General features: G+C 42.1%; 1 long non-coding RNA gene across 1 annotated transcript in view; it reads left to right on the top strand.

The window, feature by feature from the left end:
* The first annotated feature begins 4,989 nt into the window (after positions 1–4,989).
* Positions 4,990–19,585, top strand: part of LOC131565883 (uncharacterized) — a 66,707-nt gene continuing 52,111 nt past the window's right edge. The window contains exon 1 of the long non-coding RNA XR_009275492.1: positions 4,990–5,003. This is a non-coding gene — a long non-coding RNA (uncharacterized LOC131565883). The remainder of the gene's footprint in view (positions 5,004–19,585) is intronic.

Genomic DNA, 19,585 nt, shown 5'->3' on the forward strand with positions numbered 1-19,585 from the left:
TGAAAACAACTGGACTGGAGCAGATGAACCAGGATGTGAAGGAAAGGATCCAAAGGCTGGACAAGGGAGTGACTGGGCAGTGTGTGAGGGTGGAAATGCCACCCTGCTCTGTCACTCAGGGTCACAAGGAGAACTGCACTATGTGTGCATTAAAAATCTCCCACTTCATTGAAAAATAAAACACACAAGGGAGGGTAGGTGGACATGTCAATTCTGGTGTCATTTAGAAGTACTTCCGAAGAACATGGGCTAAAATGTCGTAATATTATCTTTAACACCATTAAATATTCTAAGAATTCAATCAACATACTCCTTGCAATTACATAATTAAAACTCAGAATAAAATAGAATTGCTGTTTTATGACCATCATTACATAATGAGTGGTTTTATGGCAATCTCAGCTAATTCTGGATTTGGGTAATTTAAAACAGCTGATTTCCACAATATCATTCATGATTTTGATTCAGAATTCTTCAAAATAAAGAGGAAATCTGTCAAAGATGTTGTTTGTGGTTTCCTCTTTTAAAAAGATTTGAGAGGGATTTTCCTTTTGAAAGCGTTCAATAAAAGCTTAAAAACTCAGATACTGTAGAGTGAAAATTTCTTTAGAGGCATAAACAGGCAGCTTCAAGCTGACTAATAGAAATGCTCAGCACAAAGCGATTCTTAATGAAGATGCTAAGCCCCAGAAAATAACCATTTGTGGGCAATATATAACTTAATCCCAGAGCTGCCTCCCACACGCCACATTCCGTGCTGTGCATCTCGAGGTCTGGAGCATGAAAGACACAGCCTGAGGAAGAGAAGGGAGAAAGACTGGAAGGAAATAAATCTCTGTGTGTGTGTCCATTGTGCCTCTCCAGCTCTGGCTCCCTTTGAGCAGCTCTGGGTCCTGCAGAGCCTCAGCAGGAGCAAATTCTTCAAGGGCTTGACCAGAAAACCTCCTGAGGAGAAGAAGCAGCAGAAGGGGAGAAGGGAAGGAAAGAGTCAGCAAGCTGAACAGCTTGGAAAATGAAACCAAGAAGATCACATCCGCAAATTATTGATAACCACCTAATTTCAGGTTTTATTAAGCCCATCTGACCTATGAGTCAAGGATACATGGAGCATTTTTCTTGATCTCAGTACTTCATTGTTCATAGCATAGGCAAAAATTTTCTCCATTATTTCTCAACTATTATGGTGAGGTATAAAGCAGCAGAACATTAGATAATGAGTGCATCAGTATATTCAGGAGTGTTGTAATAGTTTTTATGTTAGTTCAGATTGCTATCCAGATGGGTACCTGCTGCTGAAATATATTTTTAGCTGTCAAAATTTAAGTCTATGCAAGCACTCACTGCAGAAGAGAATAAATATTCCAAGAAAATTTTGGTGTCCCCTTTTCAGTTGTTTCAGGAGTTGCCCCCAAAAAATGTGTTTTCAAGTACTGAATAAAATTGCATTCCTCTCACCTCTTCAAAACACAAAAGGAAGCACAGAGTACAGTTAGATGTAAAAGAACTTCACTTGAAAGCTCAGCTTACAGATGAACCATCTGTACCTATAATTTTCTTTTTCTGTTTGCCTGTCTTCCAGCATTAAGACTAGGCAGTCATGGTGGGCTACTTGTTCCAGGTGTCTAGCAATGACAGACAGGTCACTGGCCAAATTCTGCTCTTTAATCTCCTTGAATTTATCACTAACTGTTGAATATGTACATTTAGATTGACTTTTATTTTTCTATTTCAAGAATTCCAGTAATATAGGAAATGAAACTACGGTTTAAGCCAAGTTTTCATGTGACTTTGCATGACTGTCAGTCGTAGTTATAGGTCAGAAGATATTTTGCCAAATTTGAACTGAATTTTTGGAAGATAAAAGGAAATTCAGGACTGTCCTTTTTTTTCACTACAACTTTCTAGTCTAGACTGCCATTATAAGATAGAAGGAAATTATTTATTGCTGGGCCTCCACAAACCAAACTGGAATTCTAAGTATAGAGACATCTGCAGGTTCACATCTGCATTTATCTTCCACTTGTATTGTTTCCCCCTTCCTTTCCAGTTGCACGTGCCCTATAATACGCTGTGTTGTACCTTCCAGCTCACTGCCATGTGGAACTTACTCCCGGCTGAATTCTCCAAAGCATTGCTTTGGAAACAGAGCCAGATGCTGCAGCATCCACTGTGAACAACTTGGCACTTAGAGAGCTCTGCTAACAGTTATTGTGGGTTTCTGTGGACCCCATTTTAACTGTTTTGTTTTGTTTTGTTTCTCTTCTAAATGGTACACAAACACGCACAGAGTAAAAAGTTTATGCTGATGTATGCAGTTTTAACCTCCTGGGACTTAGTTCTTCTCTCTTTGGAGACCTGTCCTGAGAGGCAGCTGCCCAGCTGGAGTCTCCGCTCTCCTGTTCAAATGTTAGTTCAGAGCTGTGTTAGAGCTGTGTCAGCTCAATGCCGCGCTAATTCCCGCTCTGAATGCTGCTTTAGGAAGGAAAGGACAAACTTGATTTTTAAAATTTTACTAGATTTATCTGACAGTGACACCTCTCTTGATTTAGGCCACGCTGATGAACTCACAGCCATAGCAGCATTTTGCAGAGCTGCACAGCTGAAAGCTGTGTCATCTGAGGAAGCTGTTGAAAAGCAAACCCATCCTTCTGAAGTGTCTTTGCTTTTTGCAATTTGAGATTTTTCCAGTTGCTTTCTTTGCCTTCACTCGCCCAGATTTTCCTGCTCTGTGCTCAGTTTTGCACAAATGTAATCAAGGGCATAAAATTCATCAGCCTCACCAAATGAGAAGCTGCTGCTGCCTCTCTGGGGTGCAGTGCACTCTCTCACAGTAATTTGGCATGAGCTGGCCTCGGTCCCCCTAATCCCAGTGCTTGGTGCTGGGAGAGAGCGAGGCAGAGGCGTCAGACACACCAGCCTGGCATTTCTCATTTAATTTGCAGCTCCAGGGTGGGGAGTGCCAAAGGGATTGCAGTGGGGCAGTTTCTAGCAGCAGCAATCGGCAAGTGACGGATTTTGTGGCTGGCATCCTCTTGGCTCCTCTGTATGCTCCACCTTTGTGCAGCTGCTGGAGAGCTGTGAAGATGTCTGTAGGTGAGAGAGTGTGAATTTACTGCTACACCATTACCATTTATTTTTTGGATATGTCTTTCTTTAATGTTCTATGCCACAAACACTTGGATCACCCTGTCTAGGAATGCTTTATGCTAAAAGCAGCCAATTCTTCCTCTACTTACAGTTATATTTTTTTAAAAGTACATTTATTATGCCATAAATGCCTCTAAGCTGATGAAAATGGTGCCTCTTTCATCGCATGGTAAGGGCTCATTACTGCATATCTTGGAGATGATTTTACTCTGTTTTGCTTCTCTGTTTTGTGTCACCAGATGAGAACACAACTTCTCAAGGGGGAACAGGGATATTAACTCCCCACATTTGTGCCCTACATCCCTGAGCAAGCAGCCAGCTGAAAGCTGTGTGTGTGCAGCAGGGGTCTGGCAGGACAGGAGTGGGCAGAAGTGTGGTTTCCTTCCCCTCAGTGGAAGATGTTGTTTGGGTCTTACCCTCTGTTAGCTGCCAGGTTTTGATAGACCTAGAAACACTCACTTGGAAGACTCTTCCTTCACCAATTTTGTCTGAAGCCAGCCAACAGGCTTAGAACTGAGGTGGAAGGATTATTAACAGCAGGGGAATAGGCAGATGGCACAACTGTACATGTTTCATTCCCTGTGGAAAACCAGACACACTTTTCTGTCAGAAACTTGCAGTTTTGAAACATTTAGTGGGAAGTTGTTTGAAGCCCACCTCTGTAAATTACAGGAACTTAAATGTGATGTCCTAGCCTTTGTGTGCACTTTAGTCCTGTGTGAAAAATCACATACTGAACCCCCCCATATCTCAAGTGATTTTCTGCTATTCATAATTTCCTCTGTGCTGGCATCTCCTGTCTGTGAAATGGGAATACAGCACCTCTTACCTCCTGTCAGCACTGCAGACTGAACCTCATAAAAATCCTGTAAGAAATGCTACTGAAAAGCTGACAAGGAAAGAGGGTTTTGTTTTCAAACTAGAATTTACCTATGATGTAGCAGGGAGGATGAAGTTCTCAGCAATAAAACAAAGATTCCCTGTCAGTAAAAGTGTCTGTGCTGCCAGTCTGCGTGTGAAAGAGGTCCTGGGGATAACTGGTGTGTAGTCCCACACTCATGGCACTGCCAGAATGCATTTGTACAGGATGGTTTCACTAAGCTTGGACAAATAGGATTGTCTCTGGCGTTTCCCAATGCTTGGCTCTTGTTCTTTACTAACACCCCTGTTGGCATGTATGGGTGAGTAACAGTGGAATTCCTCCCCCACAGAAGTGCCCCCCTCTTCGGGAAATACAAGGACGTGCTCTGGTAATGAAGGAGGTCAGTACAAATGATCTGGTTTTAACCCATCCGTGAAATACCTGACCATAAAGCAGTTCTAAATTCAAAATTTCACTGGAACAGCCATGTACAAATCTCTGCAAAACTACCAGGAACACCAGCTGTCTTCTGCTTTCTTAGATCAAACACACTAGAAGCAGAAGCTGTGAGCAGCTCTTTTCCATTTGATGGCTGGAAGTGGTTTGACATTGCATTGGTAGGATAAAAATATCTGAGGAGCCACATGTCACAGATACACATCAGGCTTCAGGAATGAATAACTCAGCATCCCACCTAGGGTTTTTTGTCAACAGTTTGTTCAAATACCAAGACAAGTCTTCCAAAATGTGGAGGGATAGAATGTAAGAAAATAAAGATAGATAGTGCAGAAGGTAGTCACACCTGAGGAGTTGCAGCTGTACCAATCACCAAAGATTAGGAACAGGCCTGCTCTTAATAGGCCACAGGTGCGTCCAATAAGTAAACGAGCGCTATAAAAGAGTGGGTGAGGAGAGGGCTGGAGTTTGTTGGCTGTGCTGCGAGGAAGAAGGAGTTGGTGCTGTGAGGAGCTGCGCATGGGAAATCACCAGAAAGGTATGGAACTTTTGCAATAAGATAGCAGCACCAAAATGCAGTGGAAAGATCAGTCTTTGTTAACATTCTAGCTGACTTTGACAAATGCTGCGTCATCCTGAAAACATCCTTGACAAGTTCTCTGTGCATCTGGAGGGCTACCAAATGTGTCTGCTCTTCCACGAGAGCTTGGATCTGCCTGGGGCAGAAAGCCTCAGCAACTTGTTAAACCTGAGTTTGGGTGCCCAGTTTGCCATGAGAGGCAGGATTAGTAAGGTCTGGCCCAGGAAGGAGCTCTTGTGTCCCTGTTCTCGTTGGGCTGTCCACGTGTGAGGAGGTACCTTGAGCATGCAGGAGCTCTTTCTGCAGTGCATTGCAGCTGGGTTCATCGTGTCCGGGGAGGTGCAGCTGCTGGGCAGGGGGCAAAAGAGATGGATTCTCATTTCAGAGAGCTCCAGAACCCATGTACTGCCCCCAGGGAGGAGGGGTGGGACAGAGACAAAGGACAGGGCAGAGGCAGAGTCGTGGGGTTTTCTAGGGTGTCACGGGGTAGAGTTAGGGTCTGGGTCCAGGGTTGGGTTATTAGCCACACCACGAGGGGGAGATCAAATTCCTGCCCCTCAGGAACAGGGACACTCCACACACACCTGTGCCTGGGGCCTGGATGCATCGCAGAGGGGAGCATGCACATCATTGTAAGTCTCTGAAAACCTGTAAAAAACTGTCTGGGTGTTATCTAAAGCATCATAGTGAAAACCTCTCTTACTGATTCAATAGTCAGTTTTAATGCACTTTTAACTGCCAGTGTATAAGTGTACTTTGTTTACAGCCTTTGTATGTTACATACTGTGGTTCAAAATCTGACATCGGATTGCTGGTACCTTCTGGAAACAAAAAAAGTTAATGACTTCTATGCTGTCTTGGAAACTCTGGGTTTGTTGGTAGTTTTGCTGTTGAAAGTCACTGTGGTCTCTTGTTTTCTAGTAATGGCTTTCATCTCAAAAAGAAAGCCAGAAAGGATACTAGGAAAATCTAAAAAGGAGAACGTAGAAAAGGCTGAAAATGTTTATTCATAGGAACTCTCTAAAATTTGTCACTGTTTATAGACCTGAAAAGATGCCTGCTGCCTTGCCCTTGAAACAACAGACAGGCTTAGTTATTAACTCAAGCTTTTATTAATGGGGCAGGGGGGTGATGTAGACACCCTGAGAGCTCTCAGTACTGGAGTGGTGTGTCCTTTGTTTCTGAAATCATTACTGGAGCAGAAGGTGCAGCTCCTTGATAAGAAGCAGTATCTGGTAAAGAGGCACCATCCCTTCTGCCTTTCCAGGGAGTTGTTTCTAGTGAAGAGGCAATGTCTGTCAGCTTTCTGCGAGGAAAGGTCAGGCCATCAGCCCCTCTGCTTATCTCATGCCAGCCAAATGAATCATCAACAGGCTGCTGCTGCCTCGCAAGGTTCTGGAACACTTTGCAGCCTCTTCTGTCAATGGGGAGACCATAACAGGGTCCCCAAACTGCTGATTGCTCTCACGTGGGGCTGTATGTTGCAATAGCTCACTTTCTCCTCTCTGGTGATTCTCTGTCCATATGTCTGCTGCGCTTCTTTCTTACGTGCTCTGAAGAAATATTTTGCGGAATGAAATTATCTTGTAGAATCTTAGAATGTACTCATGACCAGGGTTTTCATTAAGCTGTGTTTCTAAAGAAACCTAGCAGTATATTAGAAGATTTTGCTGTATTTTGGAAAGGTTAATTTGCACCATGTTCCTATCAACTGGAATGGGTTTTATCTCAACATATTTGGAAGCTAAGGCACAGAGGTGTGAGAGCATAAGGCAATTTGTTTAAGATCACAGAGTAAAACTCTCCCTAACTTGGACATGGTCCTTGGCTGAAGTGTCTAAATAACTTTATAGTGCTGATTTCTGTAGGAAAAGAGAGAAAGCTCTGACCCTCTGGCACTGCAGGAAGCAGAGCTGGCTGTCAGCATCACACCCAAGAAGGTTTCTTTTAGTGAGAGTGATCGTAATGGGTTTCTGCTTGCATTACAACCAAGATTAGAGGTTTAAATATCAGTTCAAATTACATTGTGGGACATTTGGTGTGAGCACAGCAAAAGTTGGCTGTGCCTTTGTGTCCTAAAGGTCCCATATATATGATCTAAAAAGAGAAGCAATGGCTTCCTCCTCCTGAAGGCTTTCCTGTGCAATACCAGGGACTGCATCTCTGCCTGGATGTGGATTTTCACCCAGTGCAGAGCAGTGAGGATTTGCCTCTTCAGTCAGGACAGTGACAATTTGTGATAGAGCTCTCTTCAAAGCCAGTGAAGAGATCTGTGTGTGCTCCAGGGCCTGGAGCTCATGGCATTGTCATTTTCCTGGGGACACCAGCACCGAGAGGAGTGCCAGCAATACCCGGGGTGACAGAGACATTCGGATCAGAGCTGCTGTGCTTCCATGTTTAATGACTCATCTGTTTGACATTAATTATGCACAGACTGTTAGTGTCCTTCATGATATGTGAAGTAGAAAAACACTCCCATGAACTCCCAAAGGGGGAAAACTATTTTGTATTTCAGTAATTCCCATAATAAAAATGAGCAGAACCTAAATAATGCAGAATCTTGTGGCTGCTCTGTTTAAATTAGTTCCTCTTTTGTTTGCATTCATTTGTTCAACCACAGCACTCTGTGCCAGTCATTGACTGCATAAATGCAAGTGATGGCAAGTTTTCTTTATGTGCTTAATCCAGTTATTGAAATGTTCACTTTAGTTTTCCTTTTTTTCTTGAAGTACTAAAGGATTAGAAGCCCAACTCCATTTGAAGTTCACTGGATGATGGACATCAATTCCCTTAGGCTTCTTCAGAAGTCCCATTTCCTTTCTCTAGTGACAATTATCAAATATCTGTGTTTCAGCTAATAAATAAAGCCTGGCAGCAACCAGCCTGTTCTGTGACATGAAGGAAATGGCATCTGTCCATGCAGCTGTGGGAAAATTGTGCAGGCAGAACTAAGAGTAAACAATTAGGCAAAAAAAAATATGTTTATATATATGTTTTGGTGTTCCTTCCCCACCTTTCTTACACACACAAAAGATGTTTGCATGTGCAATGAGATCTTTCTGTTAAAATTTAATAGAAAGAGTGTGCTGAAGTGTTACTGTCTCTAACACAGTGGTGTGTACATTGCTTGGCAAAATATTTGTGGGTTTAGCTTTATGCCTAAGTGTAAGAAATTAATGTCATAGTCATAATTGATCAACGGAGGATTTGGTGGTCACATCTAGGAAAAGCCAGAGAATATGACAGGTTCATGAAAATATGAAAAGTCTTGAATGCTTCGACCTTGTTTTGGACATTAGGCAGCAATGGCTTGTGGTTTCTTTCCCCTCTCTGCAAAAGTCTGGGCTGGAGTATAACGAGATGTTTATTGCAAGTCACATCAAAGAATAGGTCAGAGCACAGGAGAGATAATGATTTGTGAGAGAGCAGCTAATCTGCTTTCACAGAAAAAATGAGACGTGGGAAGCACTGTAAAAGGAATAGGGGATGTTTTGTATGGGTGTTTAATACGCTCAGGTTTTTCTTTGTTGAGAAGGTCAAATGAGAAACACACGTCCATCTCCTCACCTCAGCCTCTCTCAGAGGCTGAGATATAATTGACTTGGATCAGTTCAATGGTTTTAGCCTGGAAGGCAACTGAGAAAAAAATTCTAGTTTTTGATGTTGTCTTTGTCCCTTTCAGTCCTGCATTCAGAAGCTTCCCAGTAAAATGTCCATGCTGTCCATCATCTTTCTGGGTTTTGTACTTTCTCGTTGTTTGTGTACTTGTAATGTGTGGAAATCCCAGAAATCATAAACACACAAAAGAGGAACGTTTTTCTTCAATCACATATTGGTAATGTTAATAACTATCATAAGATGAAGCTACCTTTCAAATGAGTTTAGTCTGTCCCAGAAGCAGGATGTCTGAGGCTGTGGAAGACCTGAATCACACCAGTTTTCAGCTGTTTATGTGGTTCAGAACCACAAACCATCCTTAACTTTCTGTAATGGAGCATAACACTAGTGAGGGATGGGATGCTTGGTTAGCATATGCCACAGTAATTGCAGAGTCCATAATTAGCTGTACAGTGGGAAATAGATGCACAATAGCTGTACATGGGAAATGCATGGCAAACTATCTGCACAATTTGACTTGTCTCTGCTAATCTGATTCTGCCATGCGTGAAGTTCAACTCACCTGTTGCTTGCCATTCATTGAGACTGTGCTTGTACAGATGCATCTCTGAAAGGACAGAGCGGTGAAGGGCAAGGATTATTGTACGCTGTGACAGAAGCGAGATGGGCAAAATGTTCTTAAACTGTTATGCTGTGCCTCCCTGTTTTAAATCATGAGCAAAAGAGACACTGCTTGCAGAAGCTATTGCCTTCATGTTGTTACCAGTCTTGATTTGACCACAGAATTCTCATAGAATGTAGCGTCATGAATGGATGTTGCATCCCACTCTGAAATACTTCCTTGCTACTGACATGCCTTTTATGCAGCTTTGGTAAGCATAAAAAGGAAAACTTGTTGCTCTGCCTCCTTTCTCCCATTCTTTTCATTTGCAGTCATAAACAGCGTTCTCAGAAATGCTGTTTTTCTCCTATCACTTCAGTGCTCCTCAGACTTTTGGACTAGCATCTAGTAAAGCCCCTCCACCCCACTCATCTCCTGCCAGAACACCATTCCCATCCTTATCTCAACATCAGTTCCCATACTGGGAGTATTAGTTGCATTTTTGGTTTATAGGGAAAATTTTAAATAATAATCAAAACCCCCACATTATTTTGCTGTGAAATAATGAGGTAAATCTTGTTTCTCACCCATTGTACAGACACTTTAAATAATATATTTTTATTATGGTAACACCACAGAGGCCCTTAGAATTTGCAGGTTTGGCTCCCTATGATTTGCAGTGTAGCTCCCTATGATTCTCCTGCAGCTTTTTGCTTCAGGTTTTCTCCCATCATCTTCCAAAGGCAATGAGGGTAATCACATCCATCTCTTGGCACACGGTGAAGCTCTCACAGCTTGGCCTGTTCCTTTGTGGTGCAGAGCACACGTCCCCACGTGAGGACAGGCTCTGAAGGGAACAGATGTTGACCACTGTGGAAATGTAGCTTTACCTTCCAGCTGCAGCTTCTCTTCCACCACCTCAGCCCCCTCCCAGCTCTACCTCTGCCTTCAAAGGCAGTTTGAAAGGCAAATACTTTTATGTTACTCTTTGATCTAATTTCATCTCAGTAATTTCTCGTGTTATAAACCACTCAGAGTGAATAAACCAGTAATTAGATATTATGGCTTAGTTAGGTGTAATTAGCTACTTAAAGGAGGGCTAATTATGCTGCTAATGGGATTTCCCATTTTGGGGAGGTAAGAGGGATAATGTTAAAATATATCCACAAGTCTCTCTTTAATGCACAGACTTAGCAGTCTACTGATCTTCTGTGTTTTGCTGTTTACCTTCAGCTGAAAATGCTCCATTTTACTGGCAAGCCTCTCTGTTTTAGTGCCTTCTCTGCAAGGGGGTATCTCTGCTGAGGACAGCAATGGATAGAAAGCTGGAGGCTGAACGGGAGGGCAAAGCCCACCCTTTGCCTTGGGCACCAAGTGTGCACAGAAGATGAGGCTGTCATGGTCCGGATGGAGCACATCAGGAGCTCTGGTGGTGACATGACCCTCATGACCAAGGGCTGTGAGCGGGAAGGCAGCCAGCTGGGGGCTGTGCACATCAGGAATTCTGGTGGTCACTGGACCCTCTTCCCCGGCCTCTGGCCAGCTGTGGGGACGTCACCAAGGGCTGTGAGCGGGAAGGCAGCCAGCTGGGGCTGTGCACATCAGGAGTTCTGGTGGTGACTGGACCCTCATGACCAAGGGGTGTGAGCGGGAAGGCAGCCAGCTGGGGGCTGTGCAGCAGCGTCACTTTATCACAAGGTTTATTTTCATGTCGCTGTGTCAATCACCAGCTCTTGTTTCCACTGTGCACGCTATGTCAAAACAATATAAAGCACCCCAAGGCAAGAGAAGGAGGTTTTGTACAGCTGCACATGCAGGAGAGCTTCCCACACTGATCCTCAACCTGACACAGAGCTGTGCACATCTCAGCCTTGGTTCACTTTGCCTGTGGACCCTGGAGTGAGAGTCAGTGTGGCCACTTTCACTCTCTTGAGGCTTTTTCTGCATTCAGCTGCTTGTGATCTTTCAAAAATCACTGTCGGCAGTGGAACGATAGAAGGGACGTGGTGCTGCTCTAACCTCACCATGAAAACAAATGCTTTTTACTTCTGCATGAGAAAGAGGGATATTGTTAGTCTATTTAAAATCAATCGCCAAAGGCAAGGAGGTGTTTTCAAGATCAGACTTTCCAATTTTTTGTCTCCTTGCCTCTAAGGAGCTCTGTCCTTCAGCTTTGGCTTCTTTTGCTGTGATTCCATGAGGCTGGGAAAGAGAGGAACAGTAGGAATGATGTAGTTAGACACGTTTTGAGCCACCGCAGGGCAACTGCAGCAGCCATTCAAGCTTTCCTGTCTAATTACCATAAGTAATTAATAGCTACCCAGGAGCAAGACTCAGATTAAATAATTCCCACCAAAGTTGTCCTCCAAAGTACTCATTTGACCAAATGTTCAAGGTAACTCCTTATAACTTGAAGGTAGGCTAGGAAAGTGTCATTAGCCGCAGTACAAATTCAGACGAGCTCAGTAGCTTTGGTAAATTTTGTTCTGACATTTTCCTCTGCTTTTTGGTGTTGTGCTGGAAAAAGACGACAATTAAAACTTTCCCACTAGGGTTGTATTGGTTTCTATTCCTTAGGTGTTCAACATTCACCCTGTCTGTCAAACAGGACAGTTCCAAATCCTCCATGAAGATTACATCACTGCAAATGATGAGACTTTGGGGAGGCGGTGTGTGCCCTTATCCCCTAAAATCTATCTTGGGAGGATTTTCATAATCTCTCTGAAATCCTGGCTTTCCAGAACTCTTCACAGGCCTATCTAAAACCTCTTTTTGAGAGCTGTGCAGGGAGGCAGTCACATTGCTCTGCTGCAATCTGGCTTGGTGCTGTTAATACTTCCTCCACAATTCCCTGCAACATCATGCATTTTTTAAAAGTATTTTTAAAGACTGAGCAATCACATGAAGTAAATACGTAGAAAATCATCTTTGAAGATTCTGGAGTCTGATTTTCAGGTTATGCTTTTATTTAGTGATTTTATTTTAGACATTTTGTTTATTTAAGAGTATAGGAAGAAAAAAATGCCGTATGCAGATATAAAATCTTTTAATAGATCAGATGATGAAGTGGGACAAATTAGTCTCTTGTATCCAAGAATTTTTCTGGAGAAAGGATATTAAGAAGAACCTGAATAACTAGATACTATTCTAAATTGTCCAACAAATCAGCTGGTCTATTACAGCTAATTGTAAACTCTGCCCTTTGTTTAAAGGAGAATTGAATAGCTTATATTCAACGGAATATCTGCAGTTCCTTTGGGAACTGGATGTCTTTATGTAAAAATCTAATTATTATGTTAATCATTATTCAAATAGGAAGGAGTAAACTACAGACCTCCAACTGCAAGGTGACAATGGGAAGATATCAATCATTACATTTGTTTGTGTAATACATGAATGTTCATGGTTTGAATGAAAACCAAGTCTCGGGGGAGGGCAAAAAAATTGCTTTGAAAACCAATGAAGTCACGGCAGTTGTAATTTAGAGTTTTGATACAGCTGAAAATTAGCCAGTTAATATTCTTGTCGGTGACAAATAAGAAATGTGACTTGTGTAGGCAGTTTTCCACCTGACTGTTGGTATATATGCATAAATATAATTTTCTTTTCCCCTAGTCACACAGAAATAGGCAACATTATTAACAATGAAAAAGACAGCTCAGAATCAAAAGATGATTAAAGAGGCTTCTTTTCTTGTGAGTGTCAGGGCAGTGATTGAAGAGAGAAAGCCTTGGGAGACTGCATTGTTGTGGCACTGCGGGAACAAATCCAAAAATAACAAGGAATGGGCAGAGCCACAGGGCTCAGAGCTGTGTCTCTGCAGACACGGAGCAGCTCCTGGGCGTTTGCTGTCTCTGTGGTTTCTGCCTTCAGCCTTCTCTGGTGGGGAAGATGGAACAGAAACAAGCTGAGCTGAACAGGAGAGTTAGGAATGTGTAAGGATATGTAGGACATTGAAAGTGAAGGGGAATCTTGTATTGATGAAAGGATTTACCTGCAAACATTGGGCACAGAGAAAACAGCTCAAAGCTTAGGGCACCAGAACACAGCTCAGGAGAAAAAGCCTCAAGTCACCAACAGGTTTCTTATGACTTTGGAACAGCAACTGGATTCCATGAGGATCAGTTCTGTATTTGTAACACTGATGTGGGAAACCCCTTTTGATGTTCTTTTCCGGGGGAATCAACACTTTCAGTCCTGAAATGTGCAGAGTCTATGTTGTCCCCATTCCATGGTGTAGTTCTGTCCAACATTCTGGAGGTTTGTCAGGTTCAGGGTCTAAATCACAGCTTTGTCTTTCAGATTCTGTAGTGGATGACTGTGGTGGACAATTTGATTTACAGTTTGCAAGTAGCAGGACTCTGAATGGGAGTTGTTAAGTGGGTTGTCTTTAGACAAGAGGAGCCTTGTTTGATTTCCTCTGCTTAGAAGAGCAAGGAAAAAATAGAGGGTTACCCAAAAACGTTTCTTGGACCCCACTTGGGAGAAGCAACAGATTTTGTATGTCCGGAAGGACCAATCCCTTCCCCAGTCCTCCAAACCATTTTGCAGATATTTCCCCATTGTATGTCTATTAGTGTAGAAAAATAACTAACCCTTTATCATGTACAATACTTGTATTTTTTACCTTTAGGAAGGTGTAAACACCTTTATAGTAACTTACCATAAATGTGCCTACAACACATAAAAAAGACTGCTGAAGAGGAATATGCTATCCTTTTACCTTTCTCTTATGCCAGTCATTAGAAAATCAGTCACATGTTGCAGCCCAATGGATCAATTTCATTGTGTACCAGTGATAAATTTAATATACTCTGTACATGAAAATCCCATTATTGTGATTTTACATGTAATATATAAATATATGGATTCTAATAAAAGCAAAAGAAACAGTTGCACTGATTGAACTCCTTTAAAAAGTACTTACCTAAAAAAGTAACAGGATCTTAGTAAATTCTTTCAACTTGCTATTCTTTTGCAGTGCTCATTTTTCTAATGCAAGCTGTACTGCATTAAGCCATCAGATAAAAGAGTGCTAACAGCCTGGCCACATTTTCATCTAACAAAGGCTACATTTAGCTGCCTCAATTATGAGTGGAAGCTTTAGATGGAAAAAAAGGACAACAGAGCAATTTATTTTTACAATAAAACTATTAATTCTTGCACCCTCCCCTCCTTACAATATTCTGATGCTTAGCACTACATTATTGGGACAATTTTAATATAATTATGGTTGCTTTTGTTCCAGATCTTCCAGATTTTCAGATGTGGCCTTAGAATTATCTGTCCTTGGCCAGAGTGAGATGTTCCCTTTAACGGGGCTGCAATTGTCATCTTCAAAAAATTGCCTGAAACATATTTTGCTGTTTTTAGGATCCTTTTGGATTTAGGGAAAAGAAAGAGAAAACTTCATGATGCTCCTCTCTTTGGGTAATTTAACCAACATAAATCTTGTAACATCATTGCTGGGGTTTTCATGGTCTGAAGCTCAATGTGTGGCCACTGAACTGTTTTTCCTCACAATCTTTAGGTGCACTATAACTTATTTTCTTTTGCAGCAGTCTGAAGTATACAGAACCTAACTCCTAACACAAATAATTCATTAGCAACAGGCTATGTTGATTCTGGAACCAAATATAGTAATTATCCTAAAGGTCCTTAAAATGCCTCTTAAGCAATGATTTGGGGGAGTTTGTCATTTACACAGCCAGTAACAGTCTATGCAGCATTTAATCTTCCAGTTGCTGGTCTGCTCCTCAGTCAGGCTTGTGCTGGCTCGTGTTTGTTTGTGGTCTATGGCTGAGTGGGTGGATGCTGCACCCTGCCAGCTAGTTGGCACTCTCAGAAGCATGGAGGAATAAATGGACCTTAGCACCTCAATTCCTTTTAGTTTTTAGCATGTCAGCTTCCATTCAGTGCAGGAATGCAGTGCTTTTGTAATTCAGCTCACCGTCTTTACTGGGCTGTTTTCTTCATCGCCATGCATGTGGCTGGCTCTGGTGGGCTGTGATATGGCCATGAAATGGCAGTGTGAATGGCATCTCTCTGGGTGTATGAAATTTATACTGTGCTTATGCCTACTAAGAGAAAACTGCTCTTTTGTTTTGGACATAGGTGATTTTTCAGTCATTAGTGCTCCAGTCCATCTGTGAGCTTTATGAACTGGGCATCACCCCCAGTCTGACAGCTCCAGCAGTTTCAGACACTTTGTACTTGTGGCTGATCTTTTCCCCTAAAAAAGCAAGAGCAGTTCTTTGTTTTATACTGCAAGCACAATCCCCAAAACTGGTTCTGGTCTCTGTGTACCTTAAGGTATTCAAACCTTAACAAAGAGAATGTACTGCAGTACAGGACACTTGTTCTCTGCTGCCTTTCCCCTAATGAGTAATTTGGGTTTTATACCTCTGAATGTGGCTCTTGCAGACGCAGGCATTAATTTATCATCTTCTGAGGTTTGGCTCAAGGAATAGGACCAGTCAGAGGCACAGACATCCTGCTGGAAATGAAGCCTACTACCCTTTTCCATAAAGGTGTGAGAACAATTCTTTCAACACTCCTGGAAAACAATCACAGTTTGTCCTTCCTCAAGAGGAATTTTTTTCCTGCAGTTTCTGTTCTGGTCAAATTCCTTGCAGTGATTGTTAAAAGCAAGTTGTGCAGCCAAGGAATGGGATGGAGATAATTTGAATTATCTAGAATATGGAACAGTGCATGGTGGGAAAGCCCTGCTAGGAAACTAGAGACTGTGCCTGGGGGGAAAGAAAAGAAAACCTATAAAATAAAAATAATAAAAAAATTATTGTTCAAAAGTAAATGCATCAACCTCATCCTGAGAGACATCTGACCTGTATTTATTTCTGCTATAATTATATGGAATGCACTGGAATAACTACAAAGTGTACTGGCGTTGTTAATTTTGGTCTTGCTGTCAGGAAAACTTGCCATGCTCACCATCCATTTTCCTGAGGAACAGGAGAGGTTTGGGGCTGTGTTAGCAATGAGGGAGAGATTTCCTGAAAAAAATGGCATTTTACTGGACAACTTTTGTAAATATACAGCCACCAGGAAACTCAGTTCTGCATAGTCCTAAAATATAGTCTGGATCCATAAAGTAAGCACCCATACTCACTTGACTTAATCCTGCATATCATGTAATACCTTTTCTTGATAAGGTAAGAATATGGTTGATATAATAGGCCTTTTAAATGTATGTACTCATTGAAAGTAAAGATCCCAACAAGAATTAAATTTATTATTCTTTCTTTTTGCTTTTGCAGATTGTCTGTTTTTAGGCCGCTTTTGAGTCACTTAACTGTAATGAGACTGAATTATACACAGTTGAAATGCCATACATAAGAGCTTGTTATCTCTTACATTCTCTTAAAATGATTGGATTCTATTTTAAATGAGGTTGTGCGAGTGCAGTTGGTGACAGTTACTTCTTCAGATATGTCCATATTGTTGTAAGATCAATACTTCATTGATTCAAGTGATAAGAGAGCTACTATTAGATTTCATGGAGTTGTTAATTAGTAAAATACCAGTAGTGCATACTGAATCACTAGGGTTTTATTGCTTAATTATAAGCCTAACTAAGCATATCCTCTGTCCTAATTAGTGGAAAATGAGTTAAAAATATACAGGAAATGGCCTACTTCTGTATGCAGTCACAGTTTAATTTTCTTTAATTTCCAGATATTATATCAACATTATAAAATATTCAACACATGTATTTCATAGATCTGCTGCCATTAGTGTCAAATTCATCGATGCAGCTTAACTAATCTAGAAGTAAGTTTAGAAATTAGTGCTAATACACTGTTTATGAAGGCTGACAGCACTTTAATCATAAATAAGACATATCAATTTCAAGTGCTCAAATACAGTTAAATGCCAATGTGTGACATAGTCAACAGGACTAGAGGTACAGAACCCCTTCTTAGAGCTTGATTTTTCAACTATAAAAATATGGGCAACATCCACCAAGGATCCAGAAGTCTCCCACTAGCAAGGGTTGTGCTTGGTTTAAAACTACACCCGTGAGTTTAAAAGTAGATTTGTTTTTCCATGAATAGGTTTGGTTGTGATTAGCTGGTGACTTTGAGCAGCATCTAACTCCCTGTCAGCCTCAGCACATGGTGTGAAGGAAGATGAAACCTGAATTCTGCCCACTCTGTGTTGGTTGTGGCTTGGGGTCTTTTCTAGTTTTATTTTGTTTAGTTTGTGAACAGTAGGATTTTCAGGTGACTTGTAGGATATTCAAGCTCTCTTCCTGGTTGTACTTCATTTACTAACCTGTTAAATCAGAGTACCCAGAGGATATTTAGGTAGTTCATGCAATAGTCTGGTTACCTCTGGCAGCTGTCTAGAAGTTATATAGGAATTGTGAAGTGTAATCAATGAATGAGGGAAAAAATATGGAAAGAGAAGAGTTCATTTGAGGCTGCTCAAACTGAAGATATCACCTCTGGCCTGGAAGCTGCCTGAGCTGCAGATCACTGAGGGCTCTATCGCAGGATGTGTGCCTTGTTCTCACAGAATTCCTCATTTGCTGCTGGAGACAAAATCCCAGCTCTGATCTGAAAGGTGGCCTCTGCTCTGACCTGGCCCAGGCATCTCAGTGCAATTAATGCACGTCAGTTCTGCTGCTGGATGTGGGCTAATGTGCGGCCTCTTGTTCCAATCTTAATTGCATAAATTAGCTTCTCTGTCGAAATGGTGAAGTCTCCAAGTACCAGGTCAGAGGGAGAGTGGGTGACATGCCAGAAGTTTGTTCAGGGGGAGCTGACACAGCTTGAGTGAGGAATGTGAAACCAGGGCTGTGCAGACAACCCTGCCTGAATGGCACATCATTCCTGTGGAAGGGGAAAAGGTTTTGTGGTGTTCTGGTGAGCCCTCCAATGATCAACAAAATCAGTTCTTTGGAGCTGATCCCACTGGGCATCCTCTACTGCATATTGTCAGGACAGGCCTCCAGAATGGCACACTTATTAAGGCTCTCATATTTTCTCACATTCTCCACCTCTGTGCATATTCAGAGCTCTTTTACACGTATTCTGTATTGGGCAAATGCATAACCTGGTGCTGGACCTGGGAAATTGTGGAGCTGTCTCACCATGAGGATTTCTAGACAGGGTTTGTATCTGGAGAAGCAGAGCAACGAGCTAAAAGCTGAGATCAAAGAGCAAGTGATCCCTGCCACAGGCTGGACAATGGCCTGAGCAGCCCATTGCTTAAGCCTGCTTTGAGCAGTGGGTTTGCAGGGGAAGGTCTCCAGGGGTCCCTTCTGGCCACCGTTCTGTGACTGTAAAAGGATGTCTATCAATGTGTGAGTCAAAATGAGTTTTCTGGGTATGGCAGAACGTCTGCCAGGAGCACAGAAATCATTTAGGCTCCTCCAGAGAAATCAGTTGCTCATAACAAACATCTTGAGATATGTGGGAAATGCCTGTGGGGAGAAAGGTAACTCTGTTATTGTCTGCTGGCAATAACACATTCCTGCCTGTAGTTTTATTGCCATCAGTCATATTTCCCTCAAGTGTGCTCAGGGGGCAAACAAGTCTTGAATATCAGGAGATGACTAATGTACTTGGGTAGTAGCAAACTTCCTCAGCAGTGTCAGCTTTTGGCACTTGGATGCCATGAGCATCCTTTGCACTGCCACCCTCACAAAAAGCATTCCAGGGAAGGGGAACAATCTCTTTCTGCATAATTCCGGTTTCCCATTAGCTGGATTGCAAGTTTTGCAGCAATCCGGAGTTGAACTGATCTGAAACACGGTGGAAACCTATATGCCACAGGAATTTCCTCAATGATCAGTGCCTGATATGTTCTTATGCGAATTTCATATTGCCAAGGTGAAAAAGCTCTCTAGAATGTCTCATAGTGACCAAATCTATATATAATGAGAGAACTCCAAATCTCTTTTAGCATGTACCTTTCACGAAGTGCCCAATGTACCATCCCACAAATTCTCAGTGGTATTTACACTGCTCCCCCTGCCCAGCCCCACCCTCAAGCTTCATGGTTAAACTCACAAAATTTGATCCAAATTCCATTATCCCCTTCTCACCATTTGCCATGGTAAACTTGAAAATCTGGTCACTTAATTGTGATAAACCAGTGGAACTCAGAATGCCTGGAGATCTTTTCAGGCTTTTTCCCAAGCTGTTTAACCTCAGGCATCAAAGGAGCAGTCACTGTTTAAGTCTGAACCTCAGAGCCCTGTGTACATAATAATGAATTTCAGGTATACTGAAGAGGGTCATTGATAGGAAGTCTTGAAGGGAGTCTCTGGAATGGAGTTCAGAATCCCTGGGGA

The sequence above is a fragment of the Ammospiza caudacuta genome, chromosome 18, assembly GCF_027887145.1.
Source record: "Ammospiza caudacuta isolate bAmmCau1 chromosome 18, bAmmCau1.pri, whole genome shotgun sequence".
NCBI classification, from domain to species: Eukaryota; Metazoa; Chordata; class Aves; order Passeriformes; family Passerellidae; genus Ammospiza; species Ammospiza caudacuta.